The sequence below is a fragment of the Pogona vitticeps genome, chromosome 5, assembly GCF_051106095.1.
Source record: "Pogona vitticeps strain Pit_001003342236 chromosome 5, PviZW2.1, whole genome shotgun sequence".
NCBI classification, from domain to species: domain Eukaryota; kingdom Metazoa; phylum Chordata; class Lepidosauria; order Squamata; family Agamidae; genus Pogona; species Pogona vitticeps.
The window spans coordinates 166134290-166161817 of NC_135787.1; the positions used below are offsets into that span (position 1 = coordinate 166134290).

At 41.4% G+C, this 27528-nt stretch overlaps 1 protein-coding gene across 4 annotated transcripts in view; it reads left to right on the forward strand.

The window, feature by feature from the left end:
* ELFN2 (extracellular leucine rich repeat and fibronectin type III domain containing 2) overlaps positions 1–27528 on the forward strand; it is a 167780-nt gene that overhangs the window by 41073 nt on the left and 99179 nt on the right. For all 4 annotated transcript variants that reach the window (XM_078376175.1, XM_073000083.2, XM_078376176.1 and 1 more), the window contains one exon: positions 12952–13132. The gene's annotated coding sequence lies outside the window, so the exon portion shown is untranslated. The remainder of the gene's footprint in view (positions 1–12951; positions 13133–27528) is intronic.

Sequence of the window (27528 nt, forward strand, 5' to 3'; positions counted from 1 at the left end):
AACAAAGCATCATTTTTCCATTTGCTGGTTACCCCTCCTTATTCTTGGATACTGCAGTTCACGTGATCTTTTCTTCTTCCAAACAGGTTTCCTGTTTAAGCAGCAATATTTTGTATTCTCTCTCTCTCTCTCTCTCTCTCTCTCTCTCTCTCTCTCTCTCTCTCTCTCTCTCTCTCTCTCACACACACACACACACACACACACACACACACACACACACACACACACACACACACACACACACACACACACACACACACACACACACGATTTACTCTGTCAAGTCAGAACTGACGTACAGAGACTCTAATAGGACTTTCAAGGTTTTACTAGTTCCACTCCCCCAGTGAGTTTCCTTGATTGAGTGGGGGTTCAAACCCTGTTCTTCAGGGTCCTAGTCCATCACTTTATCCACTACACCACACTGGGACTCCTTTGCACACACTCATAGAGGCTATTAAAATATCTGTGTCTTTGCAAGGGGAGCTGGGATGTGGAAATTTAACCGGTTTTGTAATAGTAAAATGGTGGTGATACCTGCCATTTTTGAAAATTGGTATTTTGTGTAAGATGAAGTACCTGGCTGTGGAATGAGGGATCAGGAATTTGAATCCTTGCTGTGCCTTGTAGGAGAAGAGGCAGTCTGTGTGGCCTTAGATAAGCTACACAGCAGGATGCCCCCAGCAGAATGGAATGGTAAGCCACTTCTAAATACTCTATATCTAGAAAACTCTGGAAAGGGCTGTGGTAAATCAGACTCTTGCTGTTGGTAATTCCAAGCATCAAAGTAGGGATAAATGCTCACTTACAGGGATGGCAGATAAGTGAAAATTGCCTCCTCCGTGGAGTCTTAATGTTGTTTTGGCAAATAGTGTGATACTCTCCATTTTTGGAATCAGTGGTGAAACCAGCAGATGAGAAAATGTCTTAGTGGCTGAACTCAACATCTTAACAGTTATAAACGTACATTTAAGAAGACTCAGCTGGTTTGAAACAGACGGCTTATAAAGAAAAAGAGATTAATGATCTAGGTGCATACACATGACTAAGTAGTATGCTTATTCTGCAGCGATTTTAATTGATAGTTGCTCAAGGTGATATTGCTGAACTACTTAAGAATATTGAGGCTTGTCATACCTTGCTATTATCTTAGCCATTGCTACATCACCACCACTGTTTATTCTTATCTCTCTCTCTCTCTCTCTCTTTTTATGGCTCAGTGTCTTAAAATACAAAAGTTACAAGTAACAATACAAACAATATAAGGAAAGAACAACATGATAATGGCAATAAATTGGTGTAAAGTCAATGTTTCACTTTGCGCCAAAAATGTGATTATGTTGCAGCCTGGAAGGCCTCACCAGTAAAAGTATTCTGTAGCCCAACAGCCACAATTGAAGAAGCCTTCTCCATATACTGTATTTTTCCATGTATAAAATGACTCTTTTTCCTAAAATAAGTAGAGGAAAAATTGAGTATCATTTTATACACCAAAGGAAGCAGTCGCGCACAGGAGCACGGGCACCTCTTGCTGCCGCCCCGCTGCCCAATTGCCTCTTCCAGAGCTCATGGCTTGTCCCCTCTTGTGGCCCGAGGCAGCAGCAGCAGCAGCAGCAGCAGCAGGAGACAAAGGAGCATTCACACGTGCTCAGGCGCCTCTTGCTGCTGCCTTCCCCACCCATCCAATCACCACCTCCAGTGGGACTGACGGGCTCAGCTCAGGTCTGCCGCCTTGTTCCCTCTGTGGTGGAGGCAGAGGCAGAAGCAAATAAGCACTCACGCGTGCTTGGGCGCCTCTTCCTGCTGCCACTGCCAAATCACCTCCTCCCGTGATCTCCTTAGGGCAGGGGACAAGGCAGCGATGTGAGCTTGAGGTGAGCCCCGTCGCACTGGAGGAGGTAATTAGGAGACAGCAGCAGGAGACAGAGGTGGAGGAGCAGTTGCCCATTACCTGCTCCTCTGCCTCCATCAAGGGTCAAAATTAGGGGGGTGTTTTATACTTTGGGGGGGTCATATACATGGTAAAATACGGTAATTGTTGTTCATGGAACTACCTTTCTCATATATTTGACATTTAAGGGAACAATGTACAGTAGATGGTATGCAGATGCTGGAAACTGTGTGAAACCTGTTCAAGTGGGCTGAACGTTAATTGTTTTAAAAAAATAAAGGCACAAACTAATAAAAGGAGGAACAGGGAGAAAGCATAAGGAAGTGTTCACTAGACAAAATACCAATTGACATTTTCTTTGTATGCAATTCCCATGTCTCTAAATCAAATGGAAAATCTGCATAGGCTAGATTAGGTCTAAAAATAGTTCTCCTTTGCATTTTGTCTTGCATTAACAACATTTACAATTGAATTGATTCCAGATTTAAAACATGTTGGCACTGGTTTTGAAAATGCCCCTAGTGAGGAGTCCAGAAAAGGCTTTGTGGAAGAAATGCTTCGGAGGATGGATTTAAAGGAATCAGGGAAATTGTCTAAATGCATAAGAGGAAGAGGCTGTTGTAATGGCAAGGTACCTTGCGGCAGAAGACACAACAGTGGAATAACAGGAAACTCAGCAGAGAAAAGAACATAGGACAAAATATGCGAAAGCAAAACTAAGTTCTTGTTTTTATAGTACATGCTCATGTGTTTGACTGGCATGTTAATTCAAGTGACATGCTGAGTATTGCAAGATTCTGTTTCATTCAGCCTCTTTCTAAATGCTGGCTGAATAGCTCAGTAAGTTAGGTATCTGATTGTGGAGCCAGAAGTTGGGAGTTTGATTCTCCATTATGCCTTTCAGGAAAAGAGCCAGCCTGTATAAACTTGGGCAAGTTGCATGATTCCAGGATGCCTCCAGAAGAAGGGAATAGTACTGTACACGGCTTCTGAGTCCTGTATATCTAGGAACTCTGGAAAGGGTTGCCATAAATCTGATTGCACACAGTTATATTGTAATGGCTTGGATTAAGAAATGGGGGGATTTTTATCAGATCTATTAATGCCTCCAAACTGGGGGAGCAGCTAATACTGCAGAAGATGAAAACATGAATTGAGCTTTGGTTTCTCAGAATGCTGATCACACTGGAAATTCAGGGAAAGAAATTCCACAAAGAATATAAGTGAAAGTGGCAGTTGGCGATGCCCAAACCAGGACATATGCATGAAGGTGTTCAATGGCAGATGCAGATGTTTATAGCAGGAACACGCAATGGATAGCCCTCCAACATCTGGAATGCAGCACTTTAGTCCACTCTTGGGTTATGTGTTTCTCAGCAAAAAAATAGATATACAAAATGTAGAACAAGACTGTGGAACCTCAGGTCCTCGTTTAAATCAGACCTTCCTAGAATCCCATGTTTCTTAAATGGTCATGTTTCTCTAGCTCATCATACTATCTTTTGATAATTTTCAACTTTTTAAAACCACCACCTCTCCATTCTAGTAGGTTGAAATTCTTCTTCCCCCGTGGCTTAACTGATATTCCTGCCTTCGGGGGAGTCTCCATCATCTGCCGTCCCTCAGGCACTGAGTGAGAGACAGCAGCCACCTGGCTGAGAGGGAAAGGGGGCTTTAGAAGGGGTTTTTTATTGTGATTATCAGTTGCCATCAGGTTAGGTATGAGTCTCATGACAGTTACACACACACACTGGTAACATCTTGTATAGATTAGTGCAATGCGCTCTACGTGGGGCTGCCTTTGAAGACGGTCCAGCAACTGCAACTGGTCCTCAATCAAGCTGTGCGGCTGGTGAGTGGTGGGGCCACTAGGGAACACATCAAGCCGATTCTGTTTAAATTACATTGGCTACCAGTTGCTGCCCGGGCCCAATTCAAAGTGCTTATTTTGACATATAAAGCCCTAAATGGCTTGGGCCCTGGATACCTGAAGGACCGCCTCCTTCCATATGGACCTACTTGGAAGTTAAGATCTAGCCAGGGTGCCCTTTTGAAAGAGCCGTGCCTCAAGGAGGTAAGAGGGATGGCTCGTTGACAAAGGGCCTTTTTGGCAGCTGCTCCCAGACTATGCAACACTCTCCCGACTGAGATTTGTCTGGCGCCGACGCTGATGACATTTTGGTGCCAGGTCAAAACCTTCCTGTTCCAGAAGTCTTTTAATTGAAATAATATCAACTTATCTTTTTATTGTATTTTAATTGTTGTAAGCCACCCAGAGACCTTTGGGTAGTGTGGGCAGCATATAAGTTAAATAAATAAATAAACAAACTGTTGCTGATATTTTTGGTCCTTTCATTTTGTGTTCCATCTGTTGATGGAATGCTGGAGCCTGCAAGAAATTTCTGAACTTTGATTGGAACACAGTTAATTTTCTGATTTCCCACTTTTCTGAATATTGTGATATATTTTTGTGATTTGGGCTGAAAAATCTTTTTAAAATGCATCTCAAAATGCATATTTTAAGATGTAATAGAATCAGCAATACATTTTTATGAGAAAATGAGTACATAAATATGTATTTAAACACTAATCTTGTGCAGTTTCTTGTAAGAAACACACAATGCAGATTATTAGAGAAACAGGACAGGATACATTCCATGAAAAAAATACATGCGGAATTTTCAGATGCAGATAGGAAATAGTCTAAACTCTCCATGAGTAGCATTATCCTAGTAGAAATTGTTCACCAAAATCACTGATATTAAACCCCCAATAGGAAAAAAACTGCAGAGTGCTAAACATCAATTGTTTTCCTAACCGATATTGCACATTTTGTGGGTATGACAAACAAGAGTGCTTTCACTGTTTGCACACAACCTGGAAGAATGTTTGTTTTCCTAAGTTGAAGCTTGTTATTCTCCATTATTTCTTCCGAGTGTGGAGGGGGGGAGTGCTTAGCTTGAGAAAGATGCTTTGTGAGTTTGATGCTCTGTTAAGCTTGCTGCAATGGCCATGTAATTAACACAAATTATGTAATCAAGCTGCTTTTCATACCTTTTCCATCGTTTATTTGCATCTGTGACATCTATAAACACCTGCATATTATTGCTTCCAAGCTATGAAAGGCATATATTGTTAAATGCCTCCTGGGATTTCCCTTGTTGAAATGTGAGTCATTACAAGAGTCCTTTGTAATGCTACACCTGTTTTCCTGGATGTTGGGCAAAATACTGTTCAGTCATTACCAGAGCAATTCATAGGGCCTGGGCCCTGGCTATCTCCTACACTAGTTATATTCAGATATACAGTTTTGAGTGAGACGTTTTCCACATCTGCTTGACTTCTGCAGAACTCTGGATGTCTTGTTGGAAATGTACGCACACTGCAGGTTGTTCTGGAGAAGCACAGTTCCGAAGTTTTGGAAAAGTTTCTTTCTGAAGCTCGAATCCAGTTGGCAATTGGTAGAGGTGTCATAACAGAGTCCATGGATGAGTTTTGGGAAGAGATGTTCTTCCAGGTATTCCAAATGAAAATAGGTTTAGACTTTAATGTTCCAAGAGGAAGTATGGCATGGTGGATAAACTGTCAGACTAGGACTCAGCAGCACTGGGTTTAAATTGCAGCTCAGCCACGGCAACGTTCAGGAGTTGGTAATCATAAAACCACTCCTTGAACGTCTTCATGAAAACCTTGTTAGGGTCACCATAAGTCAGAGGCAACTTGACAGTGCATAGCAACAACCAGTATACTGCCCCCTTCTTTGTGTTTTTGAGAATCATAGGAAACAGCATTTTGCAAAGATTTGGTGGAGTCAGGAGGTAAGCTTGTGAAATTTGTTATACCCCCTTCATAATATGAGCACTGACCAGCACTTTTGACTACTACCTCAAAACTAACTGATGCTTGGGGACAGGTGTTATGTAGAGCAGTTGATGTTCCAAGTGGACCATTCATTAAATGCCCTAAAAATCTTGTCCCGAGGCTTTCTGTAATGTTCAATATCTATCTGTGCATTGCATATAGTTGTCTACAAAGGAATCAATCCTGATGTGTAAACAAGTTTGGGGTGGGCCATCCTGCAGTTATGATTTGGGGAAAGCAAGAGTACAGCACCACTACTGTTCCATTATGTGAGTGCCCTGTATGCAAGGAACATGTGAAGAGAGCTTAATAAATGTTTAATCCATTCATTCTTCCTCTCCCTACCCCATTTTTACACATATACTATTAATATGCCTTATCTGTATCTATGTCTATATCTGTGTCTTATCTGCATCTCAGCAGATAAGACACCTACTGCAATGGGAAGTCAGCACAACTTTTCCATATAGCTGCCCAGAACCTGGGAAAGTTACTTCTTTTCAAGTGTAATTGCCAGATTATCCCAGCAGCCTTGCTGGTTGAGGGGTTCTGGGAGCTGAAGTCCAAAAGAACAATATCTCTCAGCCTTACTGATCTGCACGTTACCTTGCTTTCCAGCGCAGGCCATTGGTTGTCTATGTGCATTTAAAGGAGGCTCTTCTTATTCTCTCTTCTCTCATTCTGTACCCATAACAGGATCCTCTGACCAGGTCTATGAAGTACAACAGGAGATGGACAGAAAGTTGGAGTGGAGTGTGGGGTCTGGATGAGTTGGTGTGTGTGAGTGGGCAGCTGTCATCTCTCTTACTAGCCCGAAGCTGATCTTGAAGATCAGCACGGCCTCCACTTAAGAGGAAGGACTTCTCTTCCATATCACAGGAAACACTAAGTCTGGGAAGCTTTTAAAGTGCCTTTCTGACATTGCACTTTTAATAGGAGTGACCATCAGTGATGTGAAGGTTCGGTGACAGCCGCCCAAGTTGAAGGCATGCCTCAGTGGCATTCTAGCTTGTGCTGTGCCCGGGGTGCCTCCCCTTCCAGGCCTCTTATGCCCTCTCCTTCACTCCCCCTCTCCTCCCCCTTTCAGTGTGCATTATTAAACAGGTATAATGCAAAAAAGATGTTATAGATGTGAGGAAAGGATGCGTTGTAGGTGAAGCAGAGGCCTAGGCTACCAATTTAACAGACCTAATTCTCATCTAGAAGAGTACAACGTGCAATGCCTCTTGAAGTTAATGTGATGGCACTAGGGACTGAGTCTAGTGAGCTTAATTAAAGGGAATGGAAGCCAATTTGGATGTTGCCTCACAGCTGGAAACGAGGGAGTTTTTCTTTAGCTGCTCCATCAGAGCTTCCCTTTGGGATAGGAAAGAAGACCATACTGGTCATAATACACATTTCAAAATACATTCTGAGGTAATACCTGAGGTAATACAGGGAATATATAACTCCCCTGTTACAACAGCTCCATCTGTTTCTGGGCACAATTCAAAGGGCTGGTTTTAACCTAAAAAGCCCTAAGTGGCGTGGGTCTAAGCTATCTAAAAGATTACGTCTCACTCTATGAGCCTGCTTGGCATTACGATCATAAGGAGAGGCCTTTCTCTTGGTCCCACCACCTTCACAAGTGGGCTTGGTGGGAACACAGAAGATGGCCTTCTCTGTCGCTGTTCCCAGACTCTGGAATTCCCTCCCCATGGGAGGCCAGGCTGGACCCTTCTTGGCTGTCCTTCCACAAGCAGGCAAAGACCTTTTTCTTCAGACAGACTTTTCCTTAGTCAGAAAACAGGTTTTCAAATTGGATTGTTGTGCTGTGTGGCTTTTAAATATGTTTTTATTATTGATTTTGTTTACCATTTTTAATATGAACTTGTTTGATTCTTTTTTAAATATTTGTACACTTAATGTTTTTAGCTTTTATATTGTCCTTTTAGTAATATAAGCTGCCTTGGGTCCTTTTAAGCAGAAAGGTGGGGTAAAAATATTACAAACAAGCAAACAACACACACACACACACACACACACACACACACACACACACACACACACACACACACACACACACACACACACACACACACACACACACACACACACACACACACACACTTATTAGATCAAACCAAAAGGAAGAAATTCTTATAATATTGTCTATTGTTTTGTGTGTCTTTGATTAGTGTAATAAAGCTTTTGTTCCTTCTAATGAAGGAAGAAAGGTACCAAGACAAAGCAAGACAAAGAAGACAAAAACAGAAACAGATTAGATCTGTCCAGACTGGGATTTGGACTGGTTCATGCTGGCACATAATTATTGTATTATTGGCAACTGGGTTTAGGCTATTGTGCTTGGGATGACTTGAAGTATGCAGCAAGATCCGCTGAGGGTGCCTCCTGCATCCTGAGAGTTGCCTATTCTGACTGGGATAAATTGTATTCCAAAAAAGTTACATTTCTCATCTCTGCACAAAGGCAGATGTGAATAATAGACATGGGTTCTGAAATATCTATATGTACAGCAGAAAATGTACCCCTATCAAGGTAAGAAGCAGGAGGAAATTTAAGGATGAGCATCTGGTTTATTCTTTTGGGAATCTGGAAATTATAGCCTTAACACCATCTTATTAGCATTAGTTGAAAAACTAGTTAATGTTCATGTTTGGATCAAGGAACATTTCTGAGTATTTTTAAGGCAGTCCCACATAAAGAACAGGGATGTGGTGGCGCTGTGGGCTAAACCGCAGAAGCCTGTGCTGCAGGGACAGAAGACAAAGCAGTCATAAGATCGAATCCACGTGACGGAGTGAGCGCCCGTCACTTGTCCCAGCTCCCGCCAACCTAGCCATTCGAAAGCATGCAAATGCGAGTAGATTAATAGGGACCACCTCAGTGGGAAGGTAACAGCGTTCGGTGTCTAAGTCGCACTGGCCATGTGACCACGTAAGGTTGTCTTCAGACAAAACGCTATCTCTATGGCTTGGAAACGGGGATGAGCACCGCCCCCTAGAGTAGAAAACGACTGGACAAAAATTGTCAAGGGGTACCTTTACCTTTTTACATAAAGAGCAGGAAACCTGACTAAACCATTTTGAAGCCTTAGAATCTTTTGATTCCAGATGCTTGCTCACTCAAACCCCTTCAGCAATGTAAATGCCTTTATTTTACACATGTGCGTTTTTATTTCCTCATGTATTTACACAAAACAGGACCTAGTTATACCCCTCACAGTAGCCTGTAATCTATCTGCCGCAGCTTGTTGTTAAGGGAACTTTATGTAGTCTTCCTCCTGGATCCATCTCATTTTGCCTCTGTCTGTCTCGACTCCCAATAGATCCCTAGACCTTCCTGTCCTTTCTCCATCCTGGGAATTTGTACTCAGCCTTCCCTCCAACCACCTGCCTGTCCTTCGAGCTTATGCCTTACTTCACTGTGTTTAGGATTTGCAATCACATCCCCTGATGTGTTGCTGTCACCCAATTTCACAGCACTCTGGGCTACTAGGACCTCAGACTCCACTTTGCATGCAAATTATGCATCTCCATTGCCAAAGGGAAGGAGGACAAGAGGACAAGGATGAGGAAGTTTTATGTTTTCAGAAGATGCTTCTTTTCTGGATCTGTTCTCCCTGAAAGGTTGTGCACAGGAAAGGATGGGCAGGAAGGGGAAGAGTGAGGGTCACATGTTGGCTTCTTGGGTGGAGATCTAGGTGGGCTTGAAAGGGTGAAATAGGGAATGGGCAAGAATTGCTGGTTAGTATTCTTTCAGTGTGAGTTTGGAGACATAGGAAAGCTATTTCCAAGCAATGTGAAAGCAGCCATGATTCAATGTGGGACACACAGTAGTGTGTGTAGGTGGGTTTGTGTATTTTTGTTCCCATGTGTTCAGTATTTGCTGATATATATCTGCACATTAGGGACAATTTTGCTCTGTTTGCATCTCCAAGGTGCTGTAACTTGTCACGATGGATATTTTCTTCGTAAGTCCCCTCCCAATGCATATTCGTGCTCTTGCTCTAGTTTATTTGTTTATTTAATATGAACTCCTCCCTCTCTCTCTTAGGGAGTTCAGGGCACTATGTAACTTCACAGGAGGCTGCAGGAAAGGTTGCCTGAAGACCTAAGGATTCCCCCCCCACGCCCCCAAGGCAAGCCAGTTAATTTTGTGAAGGCTAAACTCGGCTTTGTGGCCATATTCTTGCTGATCTCCATCCTGCATTCTTGTTGTACTCCATCAGCTGTCATCCTCATGTTAGCTGCACAGAGTTGGCCTGCTTGTGTAATGCTCCCATCACGTTACACAAGGTGGAGTACCACTTAAATGTTCTGGGGTTACACCTGCATGGCTGTCTTTTTGTACGATGTGTAAGCAGTAAGCATCTCATTATATGAAAACAACATGTCTTTGTAGTGGGATGATCACCATTTTTACCACCTGTTCATATAAAAATTGTGGTTGTGAGGGGTAGAGTCTGCAGGCAGTTAGAGAGGAGTGTGTGTGTGTGTGTGTGTGTGTGAGAGAGAGAGTCTATCATTTTGAATTACATGTGCATAAGAAAACATTAGTATTATATGTATGTATATGTCTGGTGAGGGACTAATACATTTTATTATATTTACATTTAATTTTATTATGGGGATATATTTTATTACCCATGCTGTGCACTTAACATCAACCTCCTGCTAACCTCCTCCCTCTGGATGTTCTATGTTATAGCTCCTATCAATCTCAGCAAGCTAGTTTTTCAGGGAGGATTAATGTTGTAGTCAAAAACATCTGGAATGGCCCAGTTTGGAGAGCATTGATTTTATGCAAAAAAGTCCCCAGAAGAAGCATTCCCAAGTACAGGTTTGTCACTTGGGTTTGTTATTGTTTGACTGCTCAGTAATTGGATCCTGGCATCTCAATGTGTGAATCATCCTGGCTGAAAAGTATTGTGCTTTGTTAACGTAAAAGTATATATAAATTCTCCCTAGGGTGTCCAGCCCATGAGAACTGTTCCACAAGAACAGGCCGTTGCTTGTAGATATGGCTTGATGGGCTTGTGAAAAGCAGCCCCGTGTTCTGCAACGGTTCGGTAATGTTACCTGGAAATAGCATGAGAGCAGCTGGCAGGTAAAATATCCTGCAAAGAAGATCAGAGCAAGTGGAGGAGGCAAGTGACAGACATGGATGAGAATTTCGTTTCAGTTGGTGTTTGAGAAGAATTTAAGAAAAGAACACAAATTTCTTTGTATTCAGGATGGAAAGAAGTTGAGGTTGTTGTTGTTGTTTAAATGAATGTGGCGGTAGAATGCAAAACTGACAAATGCACTTGTGCAGGCAGATGCCTTTAAACACTTATGTCTTTGAAGTTTAAGCTGGCATTCCTGTGCATTAAACTGTGTTAGCACTTGTGATGCTAAATTAGGACCGCCACCTCTCTTTTTTTTGGAAAGGTGCATTGTCTTGAATGCAGACATGGCAGACTGTACAGCCAAATCTTGCAAATGTTACTTTTTTGGGCTACAGCTCTCAAAGATCCTCCAGCCAGGAGGAACATAGACCATGTTGTCTGGGAGATACTGGAAGTTCTGATCCAAAACATGAATGAATGAATGAATGAATGATTGATTGATTGATTGATTGATTGATTGATTGATTGAATGAATGAATGAATAAATAAATAAATAAATAAATAAATAAATAAATAAATAAATAATGTTTGAAAGCTCTGAGTACCATATGAGTCTCTTTCAGCTGGGAACAGCTGCCCATACCGAATGTTCACCAATACAGATGGGGAGCAATTGCATTTCTACTTGTTGTTGAAGAATTCGAAGAATTTACCAAAGTTTGCAAATGCCATATTTGGGCAGAGGGAGCATGAGGTGTTTTTTTTTTTTTTAATTAGAGATAGGAGGAAAGGAAAACAGTGAGATGTTCCCATTCTTAGTTATGGGAGGACCAGTTCCGCAAACTGCTTGGGCTCTTTAAAAAAAAGTCTCTGGCATTACATTTCCATGTCTTACAAAGCATTTACTATTGAGGAGGTAGATGTATAAAAGCTGCTGCTTATTTTCAGTCTAATCTTAATCAAAAATCTGAGCAGGTGTGGGTGTTCAGGGAGAAACTTATGACATTTCCATAGTCACTCTGTGGTGCACTTGTTTGCATTACGAGGGTCAATTCAAATAATGTATCACTCCAGAAAGAGGCTGCTCACCACAGATCCTGTCCAACACCCAGGATACTGGCAGTGGAGTGTGAAAGTAGCTTTCCAAGTGATTTGACAATATTTTTCAGAGACAGGGATTGCACAAAGTCAATGCTCTCGAACTACAGCTCCCAGACTCCCCACAACAGCATAGCCAGTAGATATTGTGGCGAGGGGATTCTGGCAATTATAATCTAGCAAAGCAGCTTTTTTGGACTAGTACATTCTTCTTGGGGGCATGACTAAACAGAACTGTACAAGAGATAGCTCTCAAAAGCAACAGTCATTGCTTGGAACACAACAATTTTGGTCCTTCTCCAGATGAATGGAGTCGGTAAGACTGGCAGTCTGGATTTTTTTTTCTTTTTGGCCTATGCCTTCCATCAGTCCTGGCAAAAAATAATCAGTGGTAAAGGATGATGGGAGTTGTAGTCACAAAAGATCTCGGGGGGGGGAACAATTGCCTTCCCAGTTTATGAAGCAGGCCTAGATTTACATTTCAGTGCTGAACTGATGTGTTGGACTAGATGGGCTACTGGTCTGACTCAGTCCAAGGGAGCCTCTTATGTTCCTAACTATCCGGCCAAGATAGTTGTCAACCCCACAAAATTAGGAATGCCTGGAGTTCCATTTCCACCATCGTCTCTGCCAGGTGTTGAGCTGTCAGGAAAGACTTGCTTCAGTCTGGGCTCTGCTGTGGCTTCCACGCATCCATCTGTCTCCTTTCCTTTTATATTCACTTGTCACTTTCCATGATTGTTGATATGCTCTGTTTGGTTGCGCCCCACACTGCCCGCTGGACTAAGCAGCTGTGCACCCCTCTCTTTCTGTCAGCCTTGCTTTCTCTCTCCCCCTCTCTCTCATTGTCTCACATGCATGCACCCTCCAATGCGCTCACTATTCATTTGTGGCATATCCTGTTGCCATTGGAAACCTAAGTAAGAAGTGAATATACCCTCCAACTCTCTGCTTTTTCTTCTTCCTTCCCCAATCACTCCCCCCACTGCAGAAGACGAAGAGCTTTGCAATGAATCTGTTGAAGCTCCGGCCCGTCAAAGAGCCAAGTGGACGAGGTGCAGACCGTTCGTAAATGTGATTAAACACTCATTTCTTCCAAAGCTCAGAAGGAACACGGATTTACCTGACCTGGCTTCTTCGCATTTTGGTGTTCAAAGCACAGCATTTTGGAGGTAAGAGAGCATCTTTGCTTATTTCCTCTTCATCACTCCCTTTTCCTTTTCCTGCACTGAGGCGAGTCTGAGGGAGACAGCGATTATGGCCCATCTTGTGGTAAACCCATGCTTTACTTGACTCCGACTGCTGAGGGAAGAGGCTGCTTCATTCCAGCCTCCCTGAGCAGATCAACGTGGTGCTGCTGTTTAGAAATCAGCATGTAGGAGGGAGGCCGATGCAGCTTTGCTGTGTAGAATCCAGAGCTTCCTCCTTCCCCATCTTCTCTTTCCCTCCCCAGGAAGGCCTCTTTCTTGCCTTCTCTCAATTTCTCCATTCCTCACCCCTGCAGTGCTAACCTCTCTCTGTCAAAAAAAACCAGTTTCATTTGTGTTGGATAAGCAGAGAGGTGGCATGCACCACCCCTTTCATACTTAGCTATCTTTTGCATACCTACGGTATGGTAGTGGTTTCTTGGGGTTACAACAGGCCACAGATGGTACCCAGGATGCTCCATCTTGCTTTGCAGGCCTCAAGACTGCAGGAGGTGCTGTTCTGCCAGAGCATCTGCAGGAGTGATCTGTCATGAGTTGAAATTTGTGCTTGGGGGCATTGCTGAGGCCAGGGTACTCTTTCTTATGTTCTAGCACTTTGACATGAATTTGAGCTGGGTCATGCTTCTGGGTTGTAGGTCTTCATTATTCAGTTATATTCCTTCCTCTAAGCTTAGAAATGGGAAACAATGCATGTTCAGAGACATTTGGACCATCCTATAACTACTAGGGTTGTAAGGAGTAAGATCTCACTGTCAAGGAGTGCTTTACCCTTGGGGTATATAATGGGGTTTGCAATTGTTAGAGTAGAACTGCAAAACCTTCAGTTCCCCAACTATTATAAGACTTAAGCTTCCTGAAATCCTAGCCAGTATTGCTGGTGAGAAAGGATTATGGGAGAAAGGGAGAAAAGCTCAGGTGGGCCATATGTTCTCTACTTCATACAAGGGGGTGTATGAGTGTGTGGGAAAACACGAAACCTCAGTTGAAAATATGAGCAGCCCAAGAGCACACAAAGAGCACATAATTAAAGAGCAAATAACAAATATGACTAAAGTGCTGAGTCCTATTGAGTGTGCAAAAATCACAGCCGCGTTTTATGACAACAACAGAATCATATGGGTTTTACATGAATAAAATGAGAAATATATAATTCCCAAAAGCTGTTGAACAATTTACCAACCCAAAGCAAAAACCAAAAACTGCAATGGAGACATAGTGTTAGAATAAATATTGCTAAATTCATACCTATTACATGTTCAAGTATTTATATTTTTAAGATGCACCAGGAGGGAAAAAAACTTCAGCTGAAGTAAGATAGAAAATATCAAATGCAACAATTAAAGGGCATCTATTAATACTGTACAGTATTGCCTTTTATAGAATGTCATTAGATTCTGTTCTTAGATAAGCAAAACTGTTCATATGCTACAAAAATAATGAAAGCTACTCTTTCTCATTGCTCTTCTACTGGAGATTGAACAACATCACATGGCTATTCTGATCTTAGATATTCCAATCAATGGTATGTTGTATCCAAGCCAGTATTCAAGATTTCAGATGAGAAGTTCTCTTTCCTGCAATTTTGGCTATTTATGTTACTTTAAATAATTGACTATAGCAATCTGTATTTTTTGTTTCTCAGTATATGTCCAAAGCACCCTAGCTTTCTGCATTTTCCTTGATTTCTTGGTATTCACTGAGAACAGTAGAAACACATATTTCATCCAGGAGGTTAAAAAATTGCTCCCTAAAACTGTAATAAACAAATAAACAAATAAATAAATAAAAATGGTTCAGTGGAACAAAAGCACTTTTTTAAAATGGATGCATATTTGGAAACAAGTTGGTTAAGTGTTCTGTGTACTGTATACTCAAATATTAATTTATTGCTAATTGATAGAATATATTCCCATACAGTACATACAATTGACGGTGAAATGTTGCTATTGTAGAAGGAAGAGGAATGGATTTTGAAATTTGATACAAGCAGCTGTGCACCCCTATTTTATACCCATATGATATTACAGAAAGCTAGGTTACTAATATGTGTAGTGCACGAAGAAGCCTTGCTCTCTATTTATGTCCTTAGAGACGTACTGGTACTTGTTTATGTAGCCAGTTCTTGCTGTTTCCTTTTCAAACCTCCTGTTGTAATTCCCTTTCCACCAAAATAGTCTATTTAAAATCTCTAGCAGAGTGTCATGGGAGGCTGAAGTGCTCTGAAACTGGTTTCTCTGTGTTTCCACTCCTGATGTCAGATTTACGCCCATTTATTCTTCTGAACATGGATAGTTCTGTTTGTCCTGTGTAGTCAGCAGAGGGGCACTGCTGGCAAAAGATGGCATATTAGAATATGAAGAAATAAATGAGGCTCTGATGTCATGGCTGACGTTGTTGGGACCCATGATGGTGCTGCCAGTGTAGACATGGGGGGAATATCCCCTTTGTTTTTGCCAACATGCCAAGACAGACTAACATAGCTACTTCTTTGCAAACTTGGTACAGTAAACCTCAAAGGGTTTGATTCTAATCTTGAATTGTTTCTTTTTTTCTATTAAATCGCATACCACAAGTTTCTCTCTGCGCTTCCCTTTTTAAGATTCATAATTGGTTTGGGTATTTAATGTTTGCCATTAATATTTGCCAATAATTCCCTGTTTTGCACAATCACCAATAGTGGTGTACCACCGACAGGAATACAGTGATGGTACACTGTAATGCTACAGTAATATTTCCTAGAGGTAGGTGCCCAGATGTCGTTGGACTTCATCTCTCAGATGTCCCATCTAGTGTGGCCAATGGTCAAGGGTTCTGGAAGTTGTATTCCAACAACATCTGAGGACCTCAAGGTCAGAATCCTGCTGGGATCTGTGTAAGGTTTTCATAACCTGCCCCAGCTAGTTGCAACTAAACTGACAAGGCACCAAGGTATATCTAGGTGGCATACCTACTCACCTTGTCAATCAGTTGCACTTACCTGTGGCAACTGATGCAAACCTTATGCTAATAGCTATAGGGTTCCAGGCCAGGCTCGAGAATCACTATGCCACTGACAAAAGAATTTGTACTTTTAAGAGGACAGTTGAAACGATCCCCTATTAGCAGGAGAGAAATTCTCCTGCTAAGCTTGAATAGACTTCAGTTAGTTCTTAATAATTGCTATAGTCGGCTTACTTGTTTTAAACATAAGTAAACTGTCTGTGTAGCCAGAGGCTGGAAGTTCAGTTCCTCACTGTGGCTCCTAGGAGGAGAGCCAGCCAGTGTAGCCTTGGGCAAGATATGTAGTCCCAGGGCTCCCCAAGAAGAAGGGAATGTTAAACGGCTTCTGAGTACTATATATCTAGGAAACCTTGGAAAAGATTGCCATAATGGTACCTAGTTATTACTAAATAGGTTCCTATCTGAACATGCCGTAATGCCAATCTTATGACTGTTTTCAAAGAAGCAGTTGTATGAAAGTGCTTCAGAATCTATGTACTGTATTGTTTCTGAAGAAGTTTGACCTAAAATAAATCAGCCAATCTTAAAGGTGGAATGAGCCGCCTTCTCATTGTTACACAGTCTTACGACTATTGCCTTATAATTGGCTTGCAGATGGAGAACTGTTGGATAGAAAGACAATATTTTGGGAGGTGCTAGGAAACTGCGAACAGTTTAGGTTCATGCTAAGTGAAAGACTGTGTTCTTCCATATCAGCCTCCCCAGTCAATGTTGTTGTGCACCACCATGACTTCCAGTTTTGGGGACAAAGCAGGATATAAACCAGTTAACCAATCAACTAGATAGAATTTTATCTCTCAGAGAGCTGATGGTTCTTTTCTGTAAAAATATTCAAGGAATGTTGGTAAATCTGTTCAGTCATTTATTTGGCATCAACATTATTCTTTTATATTAAATATAGCTACATGTCGTTCTACATATCAATTAGCTGAACAACTCTATAGACATATATTTTCATTGCATCTGTAGCATATAAAAAAAGGGTGTTGTTTATTTACTGGCAATACAATCGGAAGAAATTTAATGAAATGAGAAATTACTAGTTGCCCATAATTGTTGTATTTGGCTTTCTGCAGCAATGTTTGCATCCATGCAATTCTGCTTTATTCATAGTAATAATGTGTGAACATCTTACAATATATATGTTCCTATTTATTTCAGAGTTTAGAATGTAGCATTTTCCCTCCAGTGTCATATGCATGCATCTCAGTTGCTCAATTTTGAGTAGGATGAATTGTCCAATAGCATCCAGGCAGTGTATATTTAAAGTTTGTTAATGTAAAGATACATTTATTTTTGCTGTATCAAAGTACAGGTGATTATGCACATATAACAGAGTTCATAGATTCATGGTTTTTAGCATGGTTTTGACTTCTTTATAAACAGGTGAACTAGAAACATATCATTGCAGTTTTATGGTGAAAAAGGAAGACGGTAAGGAGATATACTGCTGAATGGAAATAGTATCTGGTGACAATGTGGCAGGGAAGAAGGATGGGAATAGCTGTACAGTGCTTCCTTTTAAGGGTCCTAGCTCCCAGAGCTTTGACCAAACTCCGAGAGGCAGTAGAAGACAGGAGGGCCTGGCGTGCTCTGGTCCATGGGGTCATGAAGAGTCGGACACGACTTAACGACTAAACAACAACAACAAAGCTCTATTACAGTGCAAACATTTTCCATATGCAAGGTTCCTGGTCAGTCTTTTGTGTCTCCACACAACAAGTGAAGAGAAATGTGTCTTTTTTCCTTATGGGCTGAAAGAGATGATTCTACATAATATGAATTGAGATGGATAAATAATGGTATAAGGCAGCTTCCTGAATTTACTTCACGTAAAGGTGGACAGAAACTACTATTGCCTCTTTGGAAAGGAATATGGGGTTCTTGGCACGATGAATTAGAGAAAAGCTGAGCTATCCCAGAGTAGAACTAAATAAGATTGTTTGTTCAGTCGTTTAGTCGTGTCCGACTCTTCGTGACCCCATGGACCAGAGCACGCCAGGCCCTCCTATCTTCCACCGCCTCCTGGAGTTGTGTCAAATTCATGTTGGTTGCTTCGATGTCACTGTCCAACCATCTCATCCTCGGTCGTCCCCTTCTCCTCTTGCCTTCACACTTTCCCAACATCAAAGTCTTTTCCAAGGAGTCTTCTCTTCTCATGAGATGGCCAAAGTACTGGAGCCTCAGCTTCAGGATCTGTCCTTCCAATGAGCACTCGGGGTTGATTTCCTTTAGAATTGATAGGTTTGTTCTCTTTGCAGTCCAGGGAACTCTCAAGAGTCTCCTCCAGCACCACAATTCAAAGGCATCAATTCTTCAGCGGTCAGCTTTCTTTATGGTCCAGCTCTCACTTCCATACAACACTACAGGAAAAACCATAGCTTTGACTATTCGGACTTTTGTTGGCAAGGTGATGTCTCTGCTTTTTAAGATGCTGTCAAGGTTTGTCATTGCTTTCCTCCCAAGAAGCAGGTGTCTTTTAATTTCGGGGCTGCTGTCTCCATCTGCAGTGATCATGGAGCCCAAGAAAGTAAAATCTGTCACTGCCTCCATATCTTCCCCTTCTATTTCCCAGGAGGTGATGGGAGCAGTGGCCATGATCTTAGTTTTTTTGATGTTGAGTTTCAGGCCGTTTTTTGCACTCTTGTCTTTCACCCTCATTACAAGGTTCTTTAGTTCCTCCTCACTTTCCGCCATCAGAGTGGTATCATCTGCATATCGGAGGTTGTTGATATTTCTTCCTGCAATCTTAATTCCAGCTTGGGATTCCTCCAGTCCAGCCTTCCGCATGATGTATTCTGCATATAAGTTAAATAAGCAGGGTGACAATATACAGCCTTGTCGTACTCCTTTCCCAATTTTGAACCAATCCGTTGTTCCATATCCAGTTCTAACTGTTGCTTCCTGTCCCACATATAGGTTTCTCAGGAGATGGATAAGGTGGTCAGGTACGCCCATTTCTTTCAGGACTTGCCATAGTTTGCTGTGGTCCACACAGTCAAAGGCTTTTGCATAGTCAATGAAGCAGAAGTAGATGTTTTTCTGGAACTCTCTGGCTTTCTCCATAATCCAGCGCATGTTGGCAATTTGGTCTCGAGTTCCTCTGCCCCTTCGGAATCCCGCTTGTACTTCTGGGAGTTCTCGGTCCACATACTGCTGAAGCCTACCTTGTATGATTTTGAGCATAACCTTGCTGGCGTGTGAGATGAGTGCAATTGTCCAGTAGTTGGAGCATTCTTTGGCACTGCCCTTCTTTGGTATTGGGATGTAGACTGATCTTTTCCAGTCCTCTGGCCACTGTTGAGTTTTCCAAACTTGTTGGCATATTGAATGTAGCACCTTAACAGCATCATCCTTTAAGATTTTAAATAGTTCAAGTGGAATGCCATCACCTCCACTGGCCTTGTTGTTAGCCAGGCTTTCTAAGGTCCACTTGATTAGAAGGTAGTAGCACATTTTCCTTCCATGCACATAATTCCTTCAGAGTTCCATGCCTGACCATTTAGATTTGCAAATAAAACCTATCTGTACCTTCTGAGGACCAAACACAGTGCAGGTTAATTTACAACACGTGGAACTGAAGAAAGCATATTTGAGAGGGTGGTAAACCTTCGACACTCCAGATGTTTTGGACTGCAACTCCTATAGTCTTTTATCATTGGCAACACAGGCTTGGAATTCTGGGAGTTGTAGTCAAACATTGCCAAAGGTTCACTATTTCCACTCTAGGGTGAACAGAGGTTTTGTTTTTATTGCTTAATGGAGTTCTGCCAGTAATGAGGTGCTAACTGTGTCATCTAGTTTGATGCCCAACTTGGATAGTTTCCTATATACTAGTTCAGCTTATAAATAGACTTTGGTCTAGATGGGTGAGTTAGAAATCTAATAAATAAATAAATAAATAAATAAATAAATAAATAAATAAATAAATAAATAAATAAATAAATAAATAAATAAATAAATAAATAAATAAATAAATAAATAAATAATTGTATTGTATTGTATTGTATTGTATTGTATTGTATTGTATTGTATTGTATTGTATCTGAGCACATGGTGAATTAGCCCTGTGATTGTTTTATGCTACACCAACTCCTGGTTCTTGAGTATACATTTTCAATTTAAATTGCTTTTGCATTACACTGTTTAGCCCAGTGTCTACTGATTGTCACTCTCAGTTTTCAAGCAGAGTTTGCCAGTCCTGTTTTCCCTGAATTTTTGAAATTTAATGTGATCAGACTGGGCTTGGGTGCAGGTGTTCATCCAAGAATTGTGTGACTGAGGCTGTGACTACACTGTCAAATACTGTGAGATTTGCTCCGCTTATAAAGCAGGTGAATTCAAAGTAGTTTTACTGACCACAGGACGGAGAAAGGAAGGATCCATAGAATTGGGGCCAGAAGGAGGAAGGAAAGTTGAGGGGGGGCCTGTGGGCTAGAATGCTACTCACATCACAACGAGTATAAACAGTGAACTCCTGAATTAACCTACAGCCCATGCAATTTCAAACGTAATACAAACTGCAGATAAAATTGCAGCGAAGCTGAATTGATCTGATTTGGCTGTTGCGTATAGTTGCACCCTGAGAGTGAGAGGAAAGGTCATTTAAGCCATTTTCCCTCTGAAGTGCCTCTACTGGAAATGGTATTGACCAGCTTGCAGCTCAAGGCCTGCCAGCAGCCCTCAGCTTAATTTCAAAACCTTTCTGCAGGTGATCAGCTTGAACTTCTAGAAAAGCAATCAGCAAGTGTGGCTAGTGAGGAACAGTGTGAAGCACAAGGGGGTCACTGGCTAAGAGTGGCCTTAGAGTAGCCTTATCCATTTTGGCTTCTGGCATTACTGATTACTGGCATGTGGCCCCTAATAGTTTATGCCTGGAGAGGTATAGCCCTTTACAGGAAACGCTAAACTGGATTTCTAGCTGCTGACTTAAGAGAACTTCTTGCCCACATAAAATACAATTTGTCTCCTCTGTGTCTTCTCCACCAGATTAATTCTGTGAGCTGTTGAAGGCCTTTTCATTCAGAAATTTGGAAAAAAATTATTTTTTTTGAACTGCATCTCCTCAAAAACCCCAGTCCGCAGCTTAACAATGAAAACAATTATCAAAATCTGGGCTATCAGAATCATTTTGTGGCAATTTATATTTGTGTATGCAGGTCCCCTGGGTGTTTGGTTCATGGAAAGGAGATCATTGATTGAACTGGTTCTACCAGCCTTGTGACTAAGCCCAGAAATTACTAGCCTGAAGATTTTTGATAACACACAATAAACTTCCAAGGCAGACTGAACACTCCAGCCTTCCTGGTGCAGCATGCTACATTTCTCTGCCAGGGTGAAGAACAGAGGGCATCTGGCAATATTCTTGATTCTGGTTCAGGTTCACAAGAGGGAATGGACCCTATAAATTTGCCTGCTTGCAGTTCCTTGCAAAGCTGCATTCCATCCTGTGTTTGTTCTAAATGACCTACCTTACCCTTCCAAGCATGGGTGGATTTGAATGGAAATTCACCATTGTTCAGGAGAATTGTCCCGTTAGCATTTTTAATATAGTAATCATCGCTAGCAATAATTTGCTTCCTTTTAAGTCACTGTGACTAATACTTAGTTAACAGACATCTTATGGGACCTCATAGATGACAAATTGAGGCATTTTCAACAGTCTGAAGATTCAGCAGTGCAACTGTGAACAGACTATATTCGCGAAGGCTTCCACGGCTGGGATCTAATGGTTGTTGTGGGTTTTTCGGGCTCTTTGGCCATGTTCTGAAGGTTGTTCTTCTTAACGTTTCGCCAGTCTCTGTGGCCGGCATCTTCAGAGGACAGCAACCTGTGCTCTGGTGTAGTTGGCTTGGGAGTGAACAGACTCCTTTAACTCTTTCTCTCCTCACAGAACAATATACTGTACACTGCAACCTCCATCAGCTTCAGTCATTTTGGCTGATGACAATGGGAGCTGTAGCTCAAACCATCTGGAGGGGACCGAGTTTGGGGAAGGTAGTGACAAGAGAAATCTGCTTTTTCTTTTAGAGGTATAGTCTCTTAAGAGGTGGAAGGTACCTTGAAATGATTATTTTAGAACAGTGTGATAAATGTTGGTAGACAGGTAGACAGCATGGTGTGGCTGTTTTTCTTATGCAGAAGAACCACTTATTGCTGACAGGAAGGAGATTTGTGACTTGAAATGAATTACTAAGCGTACGCTTGCTGCAGGTTTCTGTTGCAGAGTTTTGAATTTTTGGTCAAATTCCTGTAACTGCATTGCAGAATAGTTTCAGGTTCCCTAGAGTAGTCCACCTCTTTTCTCATTAACTGGCACTTACAAGCTCAATGAATCACTCAGACGTTTGTACAAAAAAAGGATATAAATTTTACATTACTTACAGTTGTGGAAAGATAAACAGTTACTGACAAAGTATTCTTGAAGGCTTTCACAGCTGGGATCTGATGGTTTTTATGGGTTTTTCGGGTTCTTTGGCTAAAACAACCAGAAGAATCAGCAGTAGCTGAACATGCCCTAAAACAAGCTGGACATGAAATTCTATTTCAAAATACTGAAGTACTGGACAACACCAGCAATCATTATGTTAGACTGCACAGGGAAGCCATTGAAATCCATAAACATCAACAGAACTTCAACAAAAAGGAAGAAGACCTAAAACTAAACACGGCTTGGCTCCCAATATTGAAAAATACAGCCTGCAGAAGGTCAAAAACTCTACCCAGCCACAAGGACCAGGGATCACTGCACAAAAAAGACTAGCTAACGACACCCATAAATCACAGTAACAGATAATCTCTCCCCCCTTATCACAACAAAAAACACGCTGATCACCCTATCTCCTGAAAAAAGACAAAGGTGTTCCCACAGCTATACTCTACTATCCAACAAACAGCAACAGAGCATGGACAGAGTTCCTACTCCTGTCCTCTGAAGATTCCGGCCACAGAGACTGGCAAAACGTCAGGAAGAACAACCTTCAGAATACGGCCAAAGAGCCCGAAAAACCCACAACAACCATCAGTAATTGACAAATATGACTACTCCTTAGTAACATACTTCAACAGACCAAAGGGGGTGGGGGAGAGTCACAGAACAGAGAAGCAGGACTCTCTTTGAATTCAGAGTAGGGAAGAAATGATTGATTAGTGCTGGATAGATTGACAGTCACCACAAAAATTTGCTTCACGTTTGCATGCTGTATTGTCCTTGCCATCAGGCTAGAAAAATGCAAGAATATACCCTCTAGTGGCCAATACTGATACTACACCATGAAAATAACCCAAACCCTTGCCATTTTGGATCAATAAAAGAACAGCATAAAACTTGTGAAAAAAATGCTTTTGTTTTACCCCTCTAAATTTTTTTTATTTAAAAATGCCCTTAGAAATTGACTTTTGAAAATTAGTCATTGTTATGACTTATTATATAAAGGCATTGTTAGGTTATTTATGAAATGTTAAGGTCGTTTTACCTTAGTCACTTAACAATCAAATAGTTACTTCTAAATAATGAGACGACGGGGCTTGTGTAGCTTTAGGATCAAGTGCTCTTGGTTCTCTGCCTTACCTAAATTACATCTCTGAAGACTGAGTGTCGGATGCCTAGGTTGCAGTTCAGTGGTGGCTGTTATGACCTGTCAGTATTCCCAAACCCAGCTGAAGCAAATGGCCAAACTGCTATAAAGTCGGCTGCACCGTCACTCCTCCAGCATGTCCCACGTCCTGCCTTCCCAGACCTGGAAACCTGCTCGTTACGTGGCCAAGGGTAAGAAGATGGGGGAGAAAATGGAGAATCCACGACTGCTGTTTTAGAAAAAAAGAAGTACTGTACAGTATCAGTCTTTGGGTGGCAGTCGGGCAATCCTGAATGGGATTCTTCCGAAGAATCTAAAGCATTGTGTTGCATGTGCTAAATGTCTCTTCAAGGAGAGGCTTCCAACCTAGTTGCCTGTCCACGCAAATTCAGTGAGCCAAGGCCAGCTTATTCTCAGCAGCAGAACGGTGTCATCCCCCCCTTCAGCCTGTTTTATCCTCTGTTCTCTGTTGGCTGCAAGGTGGAAGTTCACACCTTTGAGCTTTTTATGTCACCATTTCTCCCTGTCTTCACACTGAGGCAAACGTTCAGGAGCTAGCATCCTTACTGTGGGCATGCAAAGCGTTCAGTCTTCTTGCCTGTGGAGTTCGGTGTTCACCTTTCACCAAAGCCAGTTTGCTAATGCCAGGTATTGTCTGGCATACAATGTGCAGGAACTGTTCCTCGCTGAAGGGACTTTTCTTTGAATTAGGAGTTGCAGCTTGGCTCGAGTCGCTGCTCTTTTGTACTTCAAAAAGACATTTTACCTCCCTGTTGCTAGTAAATGAGCCTTGAGTCACCATTCACTCGGCTTCCTCTGTTTATAACTGTATTTTTCCTGCCTCGTTCTATCCTTCACTTCATTTATTAGTCATAGGCGCAGATACCATTCCTTCACTCATTCTGTCTCTCACTCTCCCCTCCACCCCTCCTGCTATTCTCATTTTTAGTGTTTATATAATGCAGAGGATAGTAGGTTGGATGGAGTTCTCTTCTGCTCTATCTAGCAGAGCCCTTTCTCCCTTCTTATGATAGAAGGAAGGTAGTAAATTCTAGTAAGATTGTTTGCATAAGATGCAGGAAAGGCGGTGGTGGGGGGGGGAAGAATGTCTTCCATCTCAAAGATTTCATTTCAGAGAAGTTTCCAGGAGATGGGTGGGTGGCATCCAAAGTGAAGGATAGGACCAAAATGATGAGCATATTTCTGCTCAGATCTTTTTATTGCCAATGGATAAGTACAAATAATGGTCAATAACAAATAATGGTGTCCTATAAAGTCAATTCTTATGATGATTCTTTCCAGGGTACTCAGTAATTGTAACAGTAAACTCCAGGTTTACTATTCCCTTCTTCCAGGGACTCTGCAGCTTGTCAAAGGCTACATCGGCTGGACATTCTCCCTGGAGGCACAGTAGGGGATTGAACTCCCAGGTCCCTAACTTACTGAGCTACTGTATAGAGAAAGCATTTCCATTGTTTAGAATAGGTGGAAATCTATACAAAATATGGCAAACCACCAAACTGTGATGTCATTGGGAGAGGGGAACTCTAGAGAGCCAGATTTGGTCCAGTGGCTGAAGGTTCCCAATTCCTCTTATAAGATTTTACTGTGGCTATGGTGTTTTGAATGGATCTTTTCTGAGCCATTCCTTGCAGGTTCCTCTTCTGGGAAGTGCTTGCTTTTCCCTCCCTGTCTTTCACTATGGTCTCCCGGACTGTCTTGGTCGATTTTCCTCAGACCTCTTGAACTCTGTTTTGAATGCCTGGCTCTAACTCATTGCCTTTAACAACATTTTGTAACTTGCTTCATTCCACAACCACCATTTTGCACCTTGCTCTGGCTCACAGATATTGAGATTTTATTTGAAAACAACAAGTCTGTCACAAGATTGGCGATGTCAGTGCACTACTTCCCGAGCAACCTGGGTTAGTCTTTCCACCTCACTCCCCTGGACAGCTCTGTTGTCTTCTTGGTAAATATCCTGTACAGAGATACAGTGGTGCCTTGCTTAACAATGTTAATTGGTCCAAAAAAGAACATCGCTATGGGAAAACATCTCTAAGCGAAACACCATTTCCCATAGGAATGCATTGAAAACCGGTTAATCCGTTCCAATGGGAACAGATTACCGTCCTTAAGCGAAAATCGCCATAGGAAACATCACTAAGCGAAACAATGTTTTCCCCATTGGAATGCATTGAAGCCTATTCAATGCATTCCCATGGTTTTGCAATGTCCGTTTTCACTATTTTTAAAGTGTCTTAAAATGTTCAAAAACTGTTTTAAATGCTTGGGATCATTAGTGCACCTTGTAAAACCTTTGCAAACTTAATTTGGCTTTGTTCTGACTCTTTGTTAATTTTTGGTTCAATGCATTCCAATGGGGAGAAAAAAATTCACCAAAAATTAACAAAGAGTCAGAACAAAGCCAAATTAAGTTTGCAAAGGTTTTACAAGGTGCACTAATGATTCCAAGCATTTAAAAAAGTTTTTGAACATTTTAAGACACTTTAAAAATAGCGAAAACGAACATTGTTAAGCGAAACAGGGGGACCTAAACTGTCATCGCTAAGCGAGGCAAGGTCCCGAACATCGCTATGCGAAATTTCCCCATAGGGAACATTGCTAAACGGAGCGCAAAATCGCTCCAAAAACCTCATCACTAAGCGAATACATCGTTAAACAAGGCAATCGCTAAGCGAGGCACCACTGTACGTGGATTTTTTTTTGATTGGGTCAAAAAAACTAAAATAAAGTTTATTTCAATGTTTTAGCTATTTCATTTATATGCCACCTTTCTCCTTTGTGAGACCCAAGAAATCATGAGATAATGATATTTTACAGAACTAAATGTAGTTATGAACCTGGTACTGTTGCTCCTGGTGTACACATTTATTCATTCCATCTCTGTGACCCCAGAATAGCAGGTCTCAAAGAACAGCAAAAACGACCCAAGAATGAGGTGGGGTGAATGTGTATGCCTTGAGCACCAGTGTTATGACTATACTATTTTCAGCTGTCAGGACACAGTTTCTTTCTGCAGTCTTTGAATCTTTTTTTTAAAAAAAATTTATTTATCTAAAACATAAACATAAAATACAAAAATCAAAATACAATATAACTATGTTATATATAACACCACCATAGACGGGACCTCTTGCTATAATCTTTTTCTTCCATTTATATTCTTCCTCTTCTTTTATTGTTCTCTTCTCCAGAACTGCATTGATTCTTGATTTGGAGCTTTCCCCTTTCCTCTTGTTAATACATATTCCAAGAATCTGCCCCATATTTCATAAAAACTATTCTTTTTCAGCTCTCCTTTCTTAACCTTTAAATTACAAGTTAATTTATCATTTAGAGCTATATTCCATATTTCACTATGCCATTCATCCATTTGAAATTCAGATTTTGATTTCCATTGCCTAGCTACAGTGGACCCTTGACTTACAGACGGCTTGACTTACAGACTTTTTGAGTTACAGACTTCTCTGGCCGCAAAATTTAGGTTTGACTTGCAGACTGAGATTTGACTTACAGACCAGAAAAAAAAACAAAATGGAACAAAAACGGCCTATTACAGGATTAATCGGTTTTCAATGCACTGTAGGTCTATGGAGACTTGACTTACAGACTTTTTGACTTGAGAACCGCCTTCCAATACGGATTAAGTTCTCAAGTCAAGACCCCACTGTATTGTTAATCTTTTGTTTCAGGAATGATTTAAAAAACAATTTCATTAGCTCCATATTACATTAGTCAACAAAAGCCAAAAATCTGTAT